The sequence below is a fragment of the Camelus bactrianus genome, chromosome 12 (assembly GCF_048773025.1).
Source record: "Camelus bactrianus isolate YW-2024 breed Bactrian camel chromosome 12, ASM4877302v1, whole genome shotgun sequence".
NCBI classification, from domain to species: domain Eukaryota; kingdom Metazoa; phylum Chordata; class Mammalia; order Artiodactyla; family Camelidae; genus Camelus; species Camelus bactrianus.
Window position 1 is genome coordinate 43,385,858 of NC_133550.1, and position 19,188 is coordinate 43,405,045.

Genomic DNA, 19,188 nt, shown 5'->3' on the forward strand with positions numbered 1-19,188 from the left:
TTAAGGGGATACAACTCAGGCCATATCACCAACCAAATAAGTAAATATAACGGCAGGTAGTCGTGTGTGGTAGGAAAAGAAAGTGGATGAGACTAGAGCAGTTTGAGGTCAGTTGATGATAATAGGCTTCTCTGAAGAGATGACATTAAGCAGAGGCTTCAGTGAGAGGCAGGAAGCAGTTCAAAGGGGAGATGGGTCAGTCTGAGGGACCAATGAGACAGAGGCTCTGGGCAGAAGAATGCTGGGTCACAGCAGGTAGATGTTTAGGGACCAGATAGAGTTGATCAGGGAGAAAGAACAGACGTTCTTAGTGAAGTAGCCTATAGGCTTCCTGCTCAGTCCCAAGTGGGAACCACCTTGACTCATCTGGTCCCAGTGTCTGGAGGTTACAAAGGGGAGGGAGTCTAAATGTATGTAGAACACTAAGTCTCTCTAATAATAAGAGCTCAAGTCTCAAGAAATTTTGGCCTGTCCCCAGAGACCTGAAATAATTCATTCAACAATTTGCAATAATTCGAAAGCTCTTCCTATGTGCCAGGTACTGTGTAATTACTCATTATCATGGCTTGGCAGAGAAACTGGAAAAATGTCCTTGGATCTTATTTTCCTGGGAGGTAATTACTGCAGTGGTAAGTCAACTAGTCCTGTTGCGGGCTCGGAATACCTTGGACAGAACTGGCCATTTTGTCTTTCTGTTTTGCTCAGTCCTTCTCTTGGAGGGGTCCAGGCCTTAGTCTTTGGTTCTCCTCTCTTTTTACGTTCTCTTTCCAATTATCTCATCTAATCTTATAAATATAATCTCTATGCCTAGTAACCTGAAATTTACATTCACATCCACATATTTACCTCGGACTCTAGACTGATCTATACTTAACTACCTACTTGACCTCTCCATTAGGATGTCTGATAGACATCCCAAACTGACCGTGCCCAAGACTGAGCTCATAATCCTCCTCCCAAGTCTTCCTCTAGCCACAGTCTTCCTCTTCTTAGTTAGTGACAGCTTCATCCTTGTTTAGTCCTGAAACCTCCCAACCATGCTAGACTCCTCTCTTTTCTCAAATCTCCTTTCCAACTCTTCAACAAAGTCTGTTGGTTGAAATTCAAAATAGATCCGAACTCTGACAATTATGTCCATGTCCACCACCACCAGCCCAGTCTAAGCCCCATCGTTTTTCAGCTAGATTATTGCAACAGCCCCCTGGCTGGTCTCACTGCTAATGCTCTCCCTCCTTTGTAGTCTAGGCACAGAATAGCAGCCAGACATTTTCAAAATGTAAGTCAGCTCCTGCCACTCCCTTACTCAACTTCTTGCAGGGGAGCCCCCATTTCAAGGGAAGTAAAAAACAAAATCTTGCAGCAGCTTACAGTGATCTTTATTCTCATTAATTCCCTGGCCTCACATCTACTCCTTTCCTCTTGGCTAACCTCATCCTAATCACACTGGCTTCTTTGGTGTGAACTCTTCAGTTCCTTTCCTGCCCCAGTGTTCCCTCTGCTTGGATTCTCTCCCTACAGCTATACTCATGGGTATATCTACTTTACATCTCTGCTTAAGTACCACCATCTTAGTGACACCTACCTGAACATCTTATTTAAAATTGCAATCTTCCCCACCATACTCCCTATCTCCCTTACCCTGCTCGATTTTCTTGAGTATTTCTTATCACCATATGATACATCATGCAATTTCCTTATTGTTTGTTGTTAATTGTTTGTCTCCTCTCATGAAGCTCAGAAGGTCGAGTTCTGCCTGTTTTGCTCACTCATGTAATCTCAGGGGTCTAGAGTAGTGTCTGGTACGTAATAGATGCTCAGTAAATATTTGCTTTCTGAATTGTTCTTGATGCAGATATGTTGCCCTCCCCACAAAACTATAGACTATATTTAATGCAGTGCCTTGTATTCTAGGCCTTTGATAAATGATTTTGACGGGCTGGTTAGCTAGAAGAATGTACCAATTGTGCAGCATGTCACAAAATTTTCTAATCTAGTTTCTAGTTCGTGAAAACTTTTGTGAGAATGTCATCATTATATAAAACACATTTCATTTTTTCCTTCTTATTGGAGTGTAATAGACATGTACAGTAAGACCTCTATCATGAGTGCACAGCCTATAGTAATTACACGAAATGAAGCCTCCCGTGTAACTAGTGCCCAGAGGAGGAAGCACAGCATTACCAGCTGCTGGATGCCCTCTTGTGCTGCCTTTCCTGACTCCTGGTATCATAGATTAATTTAAGCACATTTATTTTAAAGACTCCATATTGGGATGTCAACGGTTTCAATAATGGTTATATAAAACTGATCGTATAGAATTGATCTGATTTTTCCCCTTGCTGACAAAGAAAATATAAAAAGGAAACATGTTTTAAAAAGCACAAACAAGGCGGGGAGGGTCCAGGTCAGTGGTAGAGTGCATGCCTAGCATGCACAAGGTCCTGGGTTCAATCCCTAGTGTCTTCTATTTAAAAAAAAAAATTAAATAAATCTAATTACCTCCCCCCCCAAAAAAAAAGTTTAAAAAAATCAAAACATAAGGAATTTATCAGGTGCTCACATTTCAGAACAGACTTTCTGGAAAAAATTAATTAAACATAGATGTTGGATGCATCTACTTTTACCACATGGATAGACTATGAGATACATTATTTGTTAGAAATATATGTCCAGTGCTAAGTTATTATTCTTTTATTGCTCTCTGGGCTTGAATATTGATGCTGTTATGTCTGTAAGGATTTTCTCACATAAAGTAGGAATAAGCTTGCTGAAGAATCATTCCATTTAAATTCAGGGGTAAAGAACTCGCACATCTGTGGGTGAGTGTTATTCTGTATCCCTTCCCATCCCAGTTCTGTTCTCAGCACCTCTCTTCCTTGCAGAAGCAGATGACTCAGACTTCCTACTCTTTCCTGCCATACCTCTGGCCTCAGGGAATTCTGCAGAAAAAAAATCAGAAGACAGGGGGCCACTGGCCTGATGTAAGGATAGATCTGTCTAGGGTGGCTCTGCAAGTCAGAAGGAAACCTCCCAGTGGACAGAACTTTGGGCACTATGTCTGGTTGACGTGAAAAAAGAGATAACTTGCGTTTCGTGAAATACACTGTTTCATGGGTAGTGGGTAATGGGTTGGCCAACTAATCAGGTACTTTTAAAAACATTAATTGGAAGATTGGTGCCAAGATCATCTGAAGGGAAATTATGTCATGGACCTCTAGGAATGACCACAGTCCATGGAGCTACTTGAGCCCCGTGTTGGTGCCCCTCAGGGGACACCCACTGCATGGAAGGCTAAGTAAGGAGATGGCCAGGATGGCCTCAGCCTGGTTTGTCAGTGAGCCTCCTTCCCTGGCCGTCTCTGTGCTTGCATAAATGCCCCAAGTCCCAGGAGCTGTGGGAGCAGCAATGGAGGCACAAACATACACTTCCTCTCCCCACAGCTGATCTGGCCACAGCTGCTGCGGAGGGTCCAACCTTCTAAACCAGAAGCCAATGCTGAGCCCATATTTGGCACCGTCTCCTGTGAGTGCCAGCCACTCAGTTTCATTATTTTAGACCACTCTATTTTGAAAAGGGCAGTGAGGTGTCTTTAGGGAATGGTTGCACACTCTGGAGTGTGAGTCCCCTTTCCTGCCCACAGTGCTTCTGCCAGCACCAGCATATGTGTTTGGTAGGCAGCCTGATTCCAACCCCAGGTATTACTCACATCATTGCCTCTGACTGAGGAGCTCCTTGACAGTGAAATAACTGTGATACTGAGCTTACATCTTGAAATCCATGGTTTTTACATCACCTGCAAGCACCTGGCTTGGTGGATGATAAAATGACATATTGAAAGCTTGGTATATAAAGCCGGGAGGAGACAACATCCCACTGTGAGGTTGGGGTGTTCTTCAAGTGGTCAGATTGAGGGTCAATACAAGATGTTGAGTGAATGGCTCCGGGAACCCAGGAGTGGAGGTGAGAGTGGCTTCTCTCCCTGTAACCCTTCATAACCTGCTTCAAGAAGATTTTCTTCCTGTCCCTGAAATGGTGTATCTAGTGAATTTGAGGTCCTTTTGCCAAACAGAGAGGGGATATTTCCACTAGACAGCACTGCAATTGCCACCTGGCTGTTTCAGGCTGCTTGTGACACTATTTAGGGGCAGAGAGTTGGGTGTCTGTGTGGGCTGGTGGGAGTGATTCTGTTTATCAAGGAGAAATTGGATTGTGGCTACAAAGTGCGGACAACGCCACATCTGGAGCCCGTGGGATTTACTGCATTCCCCGTCCAACAGTCATGGTCAGTGGGACCAGTGCAGCCCGATAAAGACAGGGCACTAAGCGCTGAGTCCTGCGGGGCTGAAGGTGTGGCTCCTCCCTCAGGCAAGACGCCTTCACTGCCAAGGCGCCAGTGGAGGGGAAGGGCGTTATGGAATGAGTTGGGGAAGAGGGAAGTCAGGGTTGCCACGTTAGATCTGCTCAGATGCGGGGCTCTGGCCCCTGCATGTCATTGTAATGGTTTCTTTGTCACTCCTTCCTGGTTGCCTGGCACCTGGTGGTGGCTGCAGTCACAGTGTAGTTTCCAGAAAGGAGAGGACTGAACTGTGTCACCCTCAGTGACGAGACTGAGTATCCCCAGTGTTGGGGACTGAGACTCTTTAGCTGAGGAAAGGACGAGAATGGAAGCTGGCTGACAACAGGGTGGCCTGGGCCGGTTATTCTCAGCTGTTTTCTCAGCCCTTCCTGGCCAGGCTCTGTGGCCTGGGACGCTGACCTGCTCCCCGTGCCCTCTGACTGGGAGGCGCTGGCAAGAGGTGGGAGGGCGGGAGGAGGAGGGCCAGGTCAGGGGTGCCTCCCCCCGCGCACTCCCCGCCTGGCCTCACCACAGCCCGGGCAGAGGCTCTCAGCAGGCCTCCGGGGGTGAGGGCTAATCCCTGGGTGTCTCCCCAGATCTGGTCGGTTCTGTTAACCCTGCCCACGCCTCTGTAAATAATCCCTGCGTGAAATGCTTTCCAGTTAAACCCCTGTGAGGGTGCCAGCTGTTTCCTGCCAAGATGTCAATGGATAGAGGGGGAAAGCGCTGAGAAGGGGCAGTGCTGCACCGCGGGCTGCTGTGAGGGGAAGGGGACTCACAGGCCAGAAAGGCCAGCGTGTTGCAGCAGGCCAGAATACACGCCTTTTCACAGGCTGAAGAAAACAGTATCTCTACTGGTCAGAGTTCATGGTTTATTTATTTATTGTTTAAAGTGTTGTCAGGCAATAAATGTGTTAAAAAAGTTTTTTTATGTTAAAAAAAATGGAAAAATAAAGTGTGATCAAGTAGAAAAAGCCCGTGAAGCTAACTGGATTCTGCCTAAGACTGATGGGTTTCTTCAGATGCAGGATGACACCGTCAGCGCTAAAACTGGGAGAGTCTGGGACAAACTGGGGGCGGGTGGTTACCGTTATCGGTGACTTTAGTCAGGACCCCTGAGTCCTTCCCAGATGCCCCTGCTGAAGGGACATTCCAGGCAAAAGAACACTGTTCCAGAACCCTCTGCTCCCTCCCGTCTGTCCTCTATCAATGGCAGACGCCACTGATCATGCATGGCATTCTTCCTCATTAGCCCTACGTGCAGTCTGAGAATCCTTCTTAGCCCAGTGGTTCAGGCAGCCAGTGTCAACTGCTCTGAGTTGGAATGCCAGGCAAGAACCTGTCTGCCACCTCGGAAATAGAGCTTTGACCCCAAACCCAACAGTTGCTCTGGACCAAGCAGAGCCTCCAGAACTCCTTTGCCCCTTAACCCTGGACCTTGCCACAGTAGCAGACAATGTGGCCTTCTGGGCTCCTTCACACCCGACCAAGAGCCTGATCTTGTCTCTCTCTGTGTCTCTCCATCTATTGTCAAAGGCTGACAGTGTGTTGTTAGAACAGCAGCTCACACCTTGTACATTAACAACATGCCTAGCATCGTTCTAAGTGTATTTATTTATTACCTATAGTATAGAGACGAGGAAACGGAAAGTGATCTAAGGGACTGGCCCTGGGTCGCACAGGTAGCATGTAGTAGATTCAGGACTCGCATCTGCTCAGTCAGGCTCTGAAATCTCTTAAGTGTTATTCTGCAGGGCCTCTCACCTTGTTCACCTGGGCGTTCCTGGCACCCGGCTCAAAGCTTGGCAGGTAATCAGTATTCAGTCATTAAATAGGTGCTTAAAATTGTTAAATGAAGATAAATCCTAACAGAAAGCTTTCTCTCTTTTTAAGCCTCCTTTTCTCTGGAGCCTGCCATGGTTTTATTAGGCTTCTAAGCAAGGGCAGCCTTTGACCCAGCTGCTTAAAAACCAGCAGCCTGGGAGGAAACAAAAAGGAATGGTCCGATGTAATGTAGGTCCAATCCAGGCACTCTCAGTCCCCTAATCTATAAAATGGAAATTAAAATGGCATTTACCTCAGAGAGTTGTACTAAATGCTGGACTAAAACTTGGCACACAGTGAATAACAGTGTAAGCTTTGATTGCTTTAATTAGTATTACTACAAATCAATCCAAACGTAGTAAATCTAAGTGCAAAGGGGAAATCTCCCATTCTGGGAGCAATTCCTTTCCACCTCCGAGTTCCCCTGGCTGAGGGCTCTTTCTGTGGAGTCTCTTTGGTCCGCAGTCTGTTTCCTCTCTGGACTGAGAAAGGAAAGAAATCCTTGAGCTCCCTCTAGAGGCCAGTGGTGCTCCAACTCTGAAATCTTCGATGACGTCCTGGGACCCACAGGATGTTTTTTGAGATTTTGTTTATTCCTCCAGATGTTTGTCCCCTGTTCTGTGCTGGATGTGTTCTGTTTGTCCCTCTGTACCTCTCTATCATTCTCCACTGTGCTCTGGCCCCAGGATGCTGACCTGTAGAGATTGCATCCATTGGCTCCCTTGCCCACTGACTTCCAGCAAAGTCCTATCATGCAGACTCCGAGATCTCTGGTGCCTTGGTGGCTCCCCACGTACTCCCTTCAGATCTAGGGACGGAGATGGCTTTGTGCTGTTACTACCCACCATAATACAGCACATCTCAGTTGTTTCCCTTAATCCTGCCCACAGCATTGTAAATAGCCCCTCTGTTAAGCTCTCCTCAGTCTGTGGCATCTGGCTCCTGACAGGTTCTACTCATACAGGTTGACACTCTCATCTCTCTCTCACCTCCCCGGTACCCTGCATTCCAAAGAACCATCTGCTTACAGTTTCCACAATATAATCATGCTGCTTAGCGCTCTAGGATTCTCACATTCACTCATCCATCTGCAGTGCCCTTACACACTCCATGTCCAACCCCAGTACAATCCACTCTCCTCCCTGCCTCTACCTGACCCCAATCCCTTTTCCTCTTTAGAGGTCATGGCTCAATGGGCACATCTTCTATTCAGTTCTTCCTGATCTCCTGCGGTGTACAGTTTTTCAGTCATCTTGTCAGCATCCATGATATTTCCATCCTACTGGGTAGCAGCCTTGCATTTTGGCTGGGTTTCCCTTTTCTCTACTGTCTGCGGAGAATCCTGGGTAGTTTAATTATGTTCCATTGACTGGATTAATTAATACAAGCCTAATCCAGCCAGAACATGACATTTCCCTGGCCATAGGGATTTCTTCACAGGTGTTCTACTCAGCAGGAAACTGAGGATCTTTGATCACTAGTTTCAGGAAGCGATGCTCTCCCCTTCAGAAGTGAACAGGAAACATGTAGTTACATCTGCTGCTGGTTGCCGTCTTGTAACCAAGAAGAACGCCAGCCTGAGGAAGAAGCTAGCAAGGATGGAGGCAGAGCCGAGACAGCCACTGGGAAACAGAGCCATGGCCTCGATCAAACTGGGCCCATGTCAGTTACGCAAAGCCAGCCTGAGATGGGTTTTCAGTTGCACAAACTAAAAATATCAGCAGCATTTGTGTTAACAAAAAAGCAAGATTTGTAGTGTGCATTTAGTAAACAACTTAATACTTTTCTTCTGCCCATTCAAACTCACCCAAAAGGCTATTTCTTCCTCTGTCCTTGGATAGAATCTTGGTGGGGTGCCGGGGGAGAGGGGAGCCCCATACTTTATCTGTTCTTCCTGATAATAAAATGTCTTCCACTCACCTTTAATTCAAAACAGTTTTACTTCAGTAATTAAAATATCCATCTCTATGTAATGATTAAACCTCTGAAATAATCATTCACTATTCAAGCCTCTTCCTTCCCCCAACTCCATCCCCTAAGAGGTGCACTGGGTGTTGAATGGGAGAAAGCAATGTTTCTATTTCCCCACCTAATGGAAAGAGTAGCAGATTTTTGTCTCTATTTCCCCCTTTTTCCCACTTGCTAAGAGGTATCTGGCTCCTCCTGGGTTGCAGCAGATGAGGGAGGAAAGATATGAAACAAGGAAGATCTTCCTCGTGTGGACACTTTGAAGTAATGTGGTGATGGTTCCTGCCCTTCAGATGTTTAAAACCAGCTCTCCCTGAGTTTGGCCCAGAGAGAGCTGTTCTCATGGGCACTTTCCTGGGTTCTCAGAGGACCTCACTGGGAACACTCAGCTGGACTCTCTGTGATGTGGGCAAAGCACTTTCCTTTATACATCACTCTCATTTCCTCCCCAGATCCCAGGACTCTGGCGGTCCATCCTCTTGTTGGGTCTGAGGCCTCTCTTCAGGCTCTCAGCCTGCAGGCCAGCCCTCTTCCTCTCTGCCGCCCATACAGCTCACGGGTGGTCCTGGAGAGGTGCTCCTGTACCCTGGCCCCCACCCTCACAGGGAAAACAGCCTGCTCCCAGGGCAGTCTGGGCTCTGCCCTCACAGTAGCCACCACATCCTCTTGGTTTTTGACTTCATAGGCATGTGCCACATCGCAGTCACTGGACTCAGCAAACCCCAAACATTACCTATCCAGAGGATAGCTTAATCTCCTCTCAGCAGGCTTGAGGGGAGGGAGGGATATCCCCTACGCATTCCCCGACAGGCATGGGCAACGGGGCTGAGACACCAACACAAGGATACACGCTTCAAAAATAATGCTCTTATTTCCAGACTCACCCCTGAGATGGATATTTGCTGAGAGTCACAGAACTGGCCTCGCCTTGCAAGTCCTGCACAGGTGTCTCAATTCTTCCCTTTCAGATGTGGACTAATCACCACCATTGTGATCAGCCTTCAGCAGAAAGGCAGGAAGAATCACTCTGTAACATCCTAACCCACATCCACGCGTCATCCCAGGTAAGAATTCGCTGCTGTGGAGATGAATCCTGTAGAGATGTTCCTTCAAGTATTGATAGCACATCGATGCACTCGAGTACATCAATTCCTCTACTGAACTGTAAACTTGGAAAGTCAGGGACCAAGTCAGGTGAACAAAGCTGGAGGCTCGTGAACCAAATCCAGCCTGGGGGACTGGGCTAACTCATTCTCCAGCTCCAGTTTGTTGCATAGGGAGGGACTGCCCTGGCGGTGAGGGTATTGCAGGTTGGCCAGGAGAGTAGGGGAGGGGGCGGGGCACACAGCTCTGCCTCTGCCCGGCTCCTCCCTCTTCATGTCTGTCTGTCTGGAAAGAGGGAATATTCTAGTTTGCTCTCTTGATTGTAGGGTAAACTCTGCTTTGTTGGGGTGAAGGGCTGGATTGGGGGAGGCTACGGTTGGTTCATTTCAGGAGCCTGCTAGCAATCCTGTTTGGTTGTATACTTAACACGTAAGCGAAATCCTTTACTGTTGCAGCATCTGTGGTATCAAGGCTGGCTTTTCACCTCCATCTCTCTGAACCCTGTAGGGCCCAACTACTTCTCCATTCAGGTGGGAAAGGGAGTTCTTATTGAGGACACTCTTAGCACCATCACAATCCACAGACATGATTTTTCCCCCCACGTAGTCTTTAAATTTTTTCCAAATCAGTTTACAGCTTTTAAAATGTGGGAGAATTGAACTAAAAGCCTAGATTTCCAGCTTATCATGATAATTTCAGTGGTTCGGTGACATGCGTTCCTCACAGCAACCATTTCTGAAACTGAGTAGCAGCGGCCCCCTTTAGGTGAGAGAGGCAGGCACTGTTCAGTTCTCCCCACTGCCAGTCGGGCTAGAGTCCCTGGATTTAGCAAATAAAAATGCACGATGTCCCATTTAAAGTTGAAGTTCAGATAAACAGCGACTTGATTTTATCTTACCATTTTCAACGTATGTTCTGTGTAATTTGCACAGTTCAGTTAGGGCTCCTGTGTTTCATCTGGTAACCTTACAGTCTAGCCTGTCTCATTTTTGTTATTTGCTTGGACCTAGAATGTAAGTGAGTTTTCTACCCTTGTACTCATTTTTACTTATATTTTTATCTAAAATATTGCCTGGTTCCTAGTAGTGTGCTTAATAATGTTTGTAACATGGATACATCAGTGTAGTCTGAGGACCAAAATCATATGCTGTAGAGAGTGTCACTAAGCACACAAGATGGATAAAATGTCATAACATCTCACTGAGCTCATTTTGAAGGAAGATGACACGTTTGTGGTTGCGGGCCAGCCCTGGCCTGGAATTCTGGAGCATTGAATTGCGGGCTCGGCTCCATCAGGGTGTAGCCGAATGGACTCGGGAAAGTCCGTGAGCCTTCGCTGGATCTCTAGTTTCTCATCTTTAATAGGAGGGAACTGAAAGACTTTCCAGGGTCTCTACCAAAGCTAATGTTTTGGGGTTTGTTGTTGTTGTTGTTGTTGTTGTTGTTGTTGTTGTTGTTGTTGTTGTTGTTGTTGTTGTTGTTCTGAATATTCATCAGGAAAAAATTAGCATGTGCAGAATTTGACAGCAGTATTTGTCAGCAGCAGCAGGAGAAAAGTCAATTAGTGACTCTGAGTTGGTGATAATAAATCAGCTCACATTTGAATAGGTTACTTTTTCATGTCTCCAGGCACTATTCAGGAACTCCTGTCTAACACAGGAAATAGAAGCTTGGAAGAGTATATAGTATATTGCTTTTTTTCACTGGTGTATACGTTTATCAAAATTAATCAAATTGTGCATCTGAAATGTGTGTAGTTTACTGTATAGGAATCATACAATACAGGTGTTAGAAAAAAAAAGACGCCATTAACTATCCACTGTGATTTTATAAGAGCTATTTAGTGGGTAAATATATAAATGATCACACCTCATACCAAGTCAAAAAACTAAAACAGTGATTTTTTTTTTAGTTTGTCTTATAATGAAGAAACTATGGTATATAAGGTGAGTTGAGGGAATTGCCAATTATTTGAAACACTATGGACACCAGGAGAAGATCTGCCCATAGTGGTGAAACAACATTATTCTAACAAGTGCCAGGCACTATGCTAAGTGCTTTCATTGAAATCAAGGTTTCTCAGCTTTGGCACTATTGACATTTGGGGCTGGATGGTTGTGAGGGGCTGTCCTCTGCATTGTGGGATATTTAGCAACATCCTTGATTTCCACCCAGCAGAAGCCAGGAGCACCCACACCCCTAGTTGTGACAATCATAAATGTATCTCTCTAGACATGTCAAATGTCCCCTGGGGCGGCGGGGGGAGTGGATTGTTGCTAGTTAAGCACCACTGATTTAAATGATCCGATTGAACTGAGTAGTTCACACAACCCAGCACGGTAAGGTCCCTGCTGTCTCCATTGTGTGGAGGACTTGCTGTGGTCAGTGCCGACCTGAGAGGGAGTCTACCTGTCTCTCATTGTTTCTCACTTAGCTTTCAGGGTGCCCAAGCAGTGCAGCCTGTGCCGGATGCCTCACCAGACTCAGTCAGAAACAGCTTCTGCTTCTCCCTGTCCCCTCTCTCCCTGAGACTCCGGCCAAGTCCCTGGGACTGGGGAAGCTAAGAGACCACACTGCTGTGCTCTGCCCTGCCTCCCTTCTCCCTTTGCTGATAAGAGAGTGTTTACCCAGGAGATAGAGGGATAAGTCTCCAACTGCTATTAAACACTTCCTATCTGCCAGGCAGCAGATGGTAATAATACCTATATTAGCTCTGTGGTGCTAAATTCTAAAATGAATGACTCTCATTTATCTTATGGAAATGAATGGAAATTTCCAGGCCACTCTCCGAGCTTTTCTCTTTCCAATTACTTACTCCTCTTGACTTGAAAACACTTCTGGTACTTAACTTTTCACTAGCATAAACATAGTTGAGTCCTTTACTAATCAGTTACATCTTGTTTGTAATGTTTTCATTCTGATCCTGTGAGGATGACTGATAGAAAGTTTATATTAATATATATAACTATGTATATATATATATGTATAAAATAAGTGGTTATCTGTGTTTATTCATTTAAAGAAATATTTTTATTTTCTTATTTTTAAGTATGAAAAGCAGTGGTTTTCAGTATGTTTTTCAAGTTGTGAAACTGTCACCATTATTTAATTCCAGAACATTTTCATTATCCCCCAAAGAAGTCCCTTTCTCATTAGTAGTCACTTCTCATTCTTTCCTCCCCCCCAGGCCCTGGCAACCACAAATCCTCCTTCTGTCTCTGTGGATTTGTCTATTCTAAACATTTCTTGTGAATGGAATTGAGTATTGTTTACTGGCTTTTTTCACCTAGCATAATGTTTTCATGTTTCATCTCTGTTGTAGCACGAATCATTCCTTTTTATTGCTGGATAATATTCCATTGTATGGATGTACCACATTTTGTTTACCCATTAATCAGTTGATGGACATGTAGGTTATTTCTACCTTCCGCTATTATGAGGAATACTGCTATGAACATCTGTGCACCAACAGTGCAAAAGGGTTCCCTTTTCTCCACATTCTTACCAACACATGTTATCTCTTGTCCTCTTGTTGATAGCCATTCTAACAAGTGTGTATGCTGATTTCGCATCCTGTAACTTTATCAAATTTGTTTATTAGGTCTAACAGTTTTTTAGTAGAGTCTTTAGGATGTTCTATGTACAGGATCATATCACCAGCAAACAGACAACTTTACTTCTTCTTTTCCCACTTAGATACCTTGTATTTCTTTTTCTTGCCTAATTGCTCTGTCTAGGACTTCCAGTACTCTGTTGAACAGGAGTGGTGAGAGTGGGCACCTCTTGTCTTGTTCCTGATCTTGGAGGGAAAGCTTTCAACCTTTCACAGTTGAGTATGATATTAGCTCTGGGTTTGTCATATGTGGACTTTATGATCTTGAGGTATATTTCTTCTACTTCTAATCTGTTGAGAGTTTTTATCATAAAAGTATATAGAATTTTGCCAAGTGCTTTTGTTCTATGTCTATTAAGATGATCGTGTGATTTTTGTCTTTCATTCTTCTAATGTGGTATATCATATTTATTGATTTGCATATGTTGAAATATCCTTGCAACCTAGGATTATTCATCTTTTTGATTATAGCCATCCTAGTAGCTGTGAAGTAGTATCTCATTGTGGTTTTGATTTTCATTTCTCCAGTGACTAATGATGTTGGGCATATTTTCATGTGCTTATTGGCCATTTATACATCTTCTTTAGTGAAATGGCTTTTGAAATCATTTGCCTGTTTTTTAGTTGTGAGGCATACATGTTTGAAGAAAAATAAAAGTGTAACATGATAATAGAATGAAAAGGGGCATGATTTAAAAAAAAAAAAAAAAAGCTTGTGAGACCTAAACGAAGTAAAAGAAGGGGGTCATGCAAAGATTTTAGAGAAGTCAAGGCAGAGGGAACAGCAAGGGCTAGGAAGAAATAAAACATGGTAATTGTGTAGGGAATGACTGGAAAGAGGAGCCACACTAGGGCAGTATCTGAAGCCTCTTTGAGGAGTGTCACTTAAGCAAAGGCCTGCCAGCCATCTTCAATTCCATCTTCCCCTTCATCCCTCTTACACAGTCACTTGACAAGTCCTAGAGATGCTTCACATCAACTGGCCTTCCAATGCATAAGCTTATGATTAGGATGGAGATGGAAAGGAGTGGGGCATGTAATACCTTTTCTTCCTAATGGGAAAAAAGAAAATTCTTACAAGTGGAAACCTGATACAACTGTCAAAATACATGGAATCAGCTAGGTAGATTGTGAGTTCATGGTTTTATTTGTTCTGAAACGGTAAAAGCTACATCCTTTAAAAAAAAAAAAAATCAGTATTAAACTGTAAGCCCTAAAATAGGAGTTACCAGTGTCTCAAGGCATATCAGAAAACCATTTATCAACAGGTACTATTGGTTTAGGACCAAGGACAGCATTTCACAGTTTTTCTGCCCCCTCCCTTCATTTTGCTTATGTCACACTTGCACACATCTATCAATTTCTTTACATTCCTACTGCCAGTATTCCAATAATTCCAGAATGCCCCATGTATTTCTAAGTGCCCTCTATTCTACTGAAATTCATCCCATGAATGGGATGCCTTTATTTGTGTGTTTTCTTCCCCTTCAAAACTTTTTTTTTTTTCAATTGTGGTAAGATAGACACAACATAGAATTTACTATTTAACCATTTATATGTGTATAGTTCAGTGACACCAAGTATGTTCACATTGTTGTGCAACTATTACCATCTTCCACCTCCAGAACATCTTCATCTTTGCAAACTGAAACTGTTTCCATTAAATAGTAATTCCCCATCTCCTTCTCCCCCTCATTCCCTGGCAAACACCATTTACTCCCTATCTCCTGTCCCCCCACCCCCCACCACTTTTTACTAAGTCCGCTGATTGCTACAGAATGATTCATGGATAGTAATAAGCATGGCACCTAGGAAATATAAATGCAAATCCTTAGACTCCAGACCTACTGAACCAGAAGCTCTCAACTGGGACCCAACAATCTGCATTTTAACAAGTCCTTCAGGTAATCCAAATGCCCATTTCCTGTAGGCGTTTCCTGCTAGGGCTTAAGTATTGGCCTGGGGGAGGTATGTGGTTGGATATGAAATAAGACTTGGTTTGAGGCTCAGACCATGTAGCCACAAAGTGCATTTTAAAGAAGTCTTGTGGCATGATTTGCCCAATGGCTCCCAAATATTGATGCACATTATAATCACCTGGAAGGCTTGTTTGAGAACATACGGATTTCTGATATTCACAGCAGACTTTCTAAATCAAAAATCTCTGGGGTGGGGCCCAAGAACTGGCACTTTTAACAAGCTACCTTGGTGATTCATATATATTTGTTGGCAATATGCAGGATAGATAGACACAGGTAAGTCTTGAAGTCAGAAGATAAGTTAGAGATTATGGAAATACTCCAGGAAGTAGAGGAAGAGGGCCTAGAGAGTGGCTGGAGCCCAAAGAAGAGAAAGACGGGAAAATAAAGTATGTTGTAAGGATATAGTTGGTAGGATTTGGCAGCTTAATGTTGACTGACATAAGTCACTCACGGTCTTTGAAAAAAAAGGTTAATAATTTGGAAGGATCTGGTACTTCCTTTTCTATGTATTCTCCTATACTTACAAGGAACTCTATCCAGAAGAGAGTTATACTGCTGAGCAACAGGTTACAAAGTAGTTGACCCTTGAACAATGCAAGGGTTAGGGGTTCCGACCCTCAGGGCAGTTGAAAATCTATGTGTAACTTTTGACTCTGCAAACACTTTTGCTAATAGCCTACTGTTAATTGGATGCCTTATCTACAATATACACAGTCTGTTAACACCTCTTTTGTATATATGTTATATACTGAATTCTTACAATAAAGTAGAGAAAAGAAAATGTTATTAATAAAATCATAAGGGAGAGAAAATACATTTACAGTACTCTACCGACGCCAGAGGTTGATGCTGTTTACAAGACGAATCATCAGTCTGTAGCTACATCAATATTGTCTTATGTAATACAAAGCACCTGTAGATGTTGTACATATCACTAACACTAGACATTAAAAATGAGAAGATAATGTGAAAAAGAAATCCATATTTATTTACAGGTGTGATGATTCATGCATTGATAATGAAGCAGCAGCAAAATGATTGCTTTGTGGTAGCTTAGCGTAATCAATACAAATGCTTTACAGTGGCCTAGCCTATATGCTAATGAAGCAACATAAAATTTTTATGGCATATGGTGTTACAGTCATATTCATAGTACAGTATTGGAAACACTTACATTAAAGAAAAACACCTGTGATAATAGGCTGATATCCAGTTTCTCCAATTACAAGAGATAGAGGCATACTGTATGGTAATGAAATTCTTTGAAAGCAAAGTTATAAAACAGTAAGAAGACTAACACATTATTAATTTAATATTAAATATCACTCACCTTATGCCTATGTAAGGATAGACGACAATCTACATAATTTTATGCATTCGTGACATACCTAAATTTCTCTTAATTTTTTTCAATATTCCTAGGCTACAGTTTGAAAGTTTTTTTTTTAATTGTTGCAAGTTTCCAAAAATGTTTCCAATATATTTACTGGAAAAAAAATCTACATATAAATGGGCCTGTGCAGTTCAAACCCATGTTGTTGAAGTGTCAACTGTATTTTCAGTCCAAGGGCCACATAAGGAAATGAACAGTAGATGGCACTTTTGTGCTGTGCCTGAATCTTCAACCTTTGAAGGGAACTCAGAATGACTCCTGCTAAAATAAACAACCCTTCATAGTGCTCAAGTGGATAAATTCAATTTCTAGTTTGAGGGGGACCTGGAAAAGGAGGGCTAATTAAAGAATCAGTTTTTAAATATTGTGGCTCTCACCTAGGTGAATAAATCTGCAACTTGAAGAGGTCCCCAGTAATTACTGTAGCAAGTAGAATTACATGAATTCAAGCAGGCTTGGGGTTAGAAAAAAAACAATCCCAACTTGGGCCACGTTTCCAAATGTCAACCTTTGAGCTTTAGCTGTTTGCAAAGGTTAGGAATAGCAAAAAGGGATAAAATAAAATATGGAAAAGAATCATAGAAGGTGCAGTCTGGAGTAATAAATGAGGACAGTGAAATGGAAATAAAGAAGATACCATATTTTATTTTTCTATTTGTAATACTTACTGGTAAAATATTGGGTAGGATACAGAATTTTACATATTTACAATACAGTTGCAACCTCCGAAAAAGCATCATGACTTAGTGGTTAAGAAAGTGGAGTCTGAAAGGACCCACTATAATCTAAAGCTCTAAAACAACAACAACAACAAAATAAAACAAAATAAAATCTAAAGCTCTGCCACTTCCTACCTGTGACTAAGCAATGTAATGTCTCTGTGTGTCAGTTTCCTCATCTGTAAAATGGAAGTGGTAATATTTTCTCTCTATAATGTGCAATAGGATTAATATAATTAACACTGCTGTGTGTTATATATTAAAGTTATGAATGTAAACCCTGAGAGCTCTCATCATGAGGAAAAAATTTATTTTATTTTATTTTGTATCTGTATGAGATGATGGATGTTCACTAAACTTACTGTGGTAATCATTTTATGATACATGAAAGTCAAATCATTATGCTGCACACCTTAGACTTATACAGTGCTATATAAGTCAATAATATCTCAACAAAACTGGAAAAATAAAAAAATAATATTATCTGTCTTATAAAATTCTTATAAGAATTGTGTCAAAATTTGTAAGATGCTTAGAAAAGTACCTGGCATGTGGTGAGCCTATCACAGGTAGGCAATACATTTTTTAAAAGTCGGCTTTTAGGTGATGGGACAATAGGTGATTTTTTTCTTGTATTCAATTAAAAACATCTATTTTTTGATAATCGGAAAAAAGTTTAAAAATTTTTTTTACTAAAAGACTTAGAGAAAAATCCATACTTAAAATTTCTCTTTTCTTTTGAGCTAGCTTCTACATCTCCAACTTTTTCTTTTTCTTTTAATCTGCTGTACCCAATGTTAGACATATTTTGGCTTTGAAAATCTTGAAGTCCTCAGAGTTTCCAGAATTATTATTTATTTTATTATTATTATTATTTTATTATAGTCAGACATATATAAATTTTACCATTCTAACTATTTTAAGTGTACAATTCACTGGCATTAAATATATTCACAATGTTTTGCAACAATCACTGCTACCTGTTTCCAGAACTTCATCATCTCAGACAGAAACGGCATCCATTAAACAATAACTCTCCCTTCTTCCTTATCTCCATCCCCTGGTAACCTCTGTTCCACTCTCTGTGTTTATGAATCCACCTAATTGAGGTACCCTATATAAGTGGAATCATACGATGTATATTCCTCTATGTCTGGCTTATTCACCTAGCATTATGTTTTAAGGTTCATCCATGTTGTAGCATGTATCAGAGTTTCATTCCTTTTTATGACTGAATAACAGTCCATTGTATGTATCACATTTTTAAATGGATTCATCTGTTAGATATGTGAATTGTGTCCTCTTACTGGTTTTTGTGAATAATGCTGCTATGAATATTGATCTACAAGTGTTTGTTCCACTCCCTACTTTTATACTTTGGGATATATACCTAGGAGTTCACTTTTTGAGGAACTGCTGAACTGTTTCCCCAGTGCTACATCATTTTGCATTCCCACCAGCATCCAGCATTATTTCTAAATATATCAGACTTCTTTTTTTTTAAGTCAAACCTAGACTGGGAATAAGTAGCAAAGAAAACTGCCACAGTTGGCTAAGTTGTTGGTATCAACACTTTTGACACATCACCTCCTAGATTAGAGCAATGTTTCTCAAAGTACACAGCTGAGACTCCCATGGCAAATATCTAAGGGGCTTATTATGTCTGTGGACCCTCGATCCCACCCCAGATGTGTTGAATCAGCATCTTTGGGAATGAGGTCACCTAAATCATCATTATGCTTGATAAAATGTGAGACTCAGAAATCTAGATTGTTAAGTTCTCGAAGACAGGGGAAAATATCTCAGTCACCTTTGTATCCCTTGGAGCTAAATATACAGGAGATATTCAACAAACATACACTTGAACTAATACTGCAGGCTAAAGCTATTTCCTTTTTGCTTAATTGCTATGTACAGGATTCATTAAAACTAAATTCTATCGCTAGACAGCTAGTAAGAGAACCTGTAATTTCAGTGTGTAGTACACCTTTCATTTGCATAGAACGGGTATCTTACCAGCTGTGGTCTATTATTGCTATCTTGTGCTGCCAGGAATCTTAATTCTAGAGATTATTTTCAGCTGAGTCCCTTCATGCTTTGAGGCAGGGTAAAAAGAGGATATGGACTTGGAACTGGAAGAGCTGTCTATGTGTGATCTTTGATAATTATATGTAAAATATCTAAGAATGAAGTTTATAATTTGTAGACATTGGTAACATTTTGTAACTATATTAACCTCGTAGTTGCTG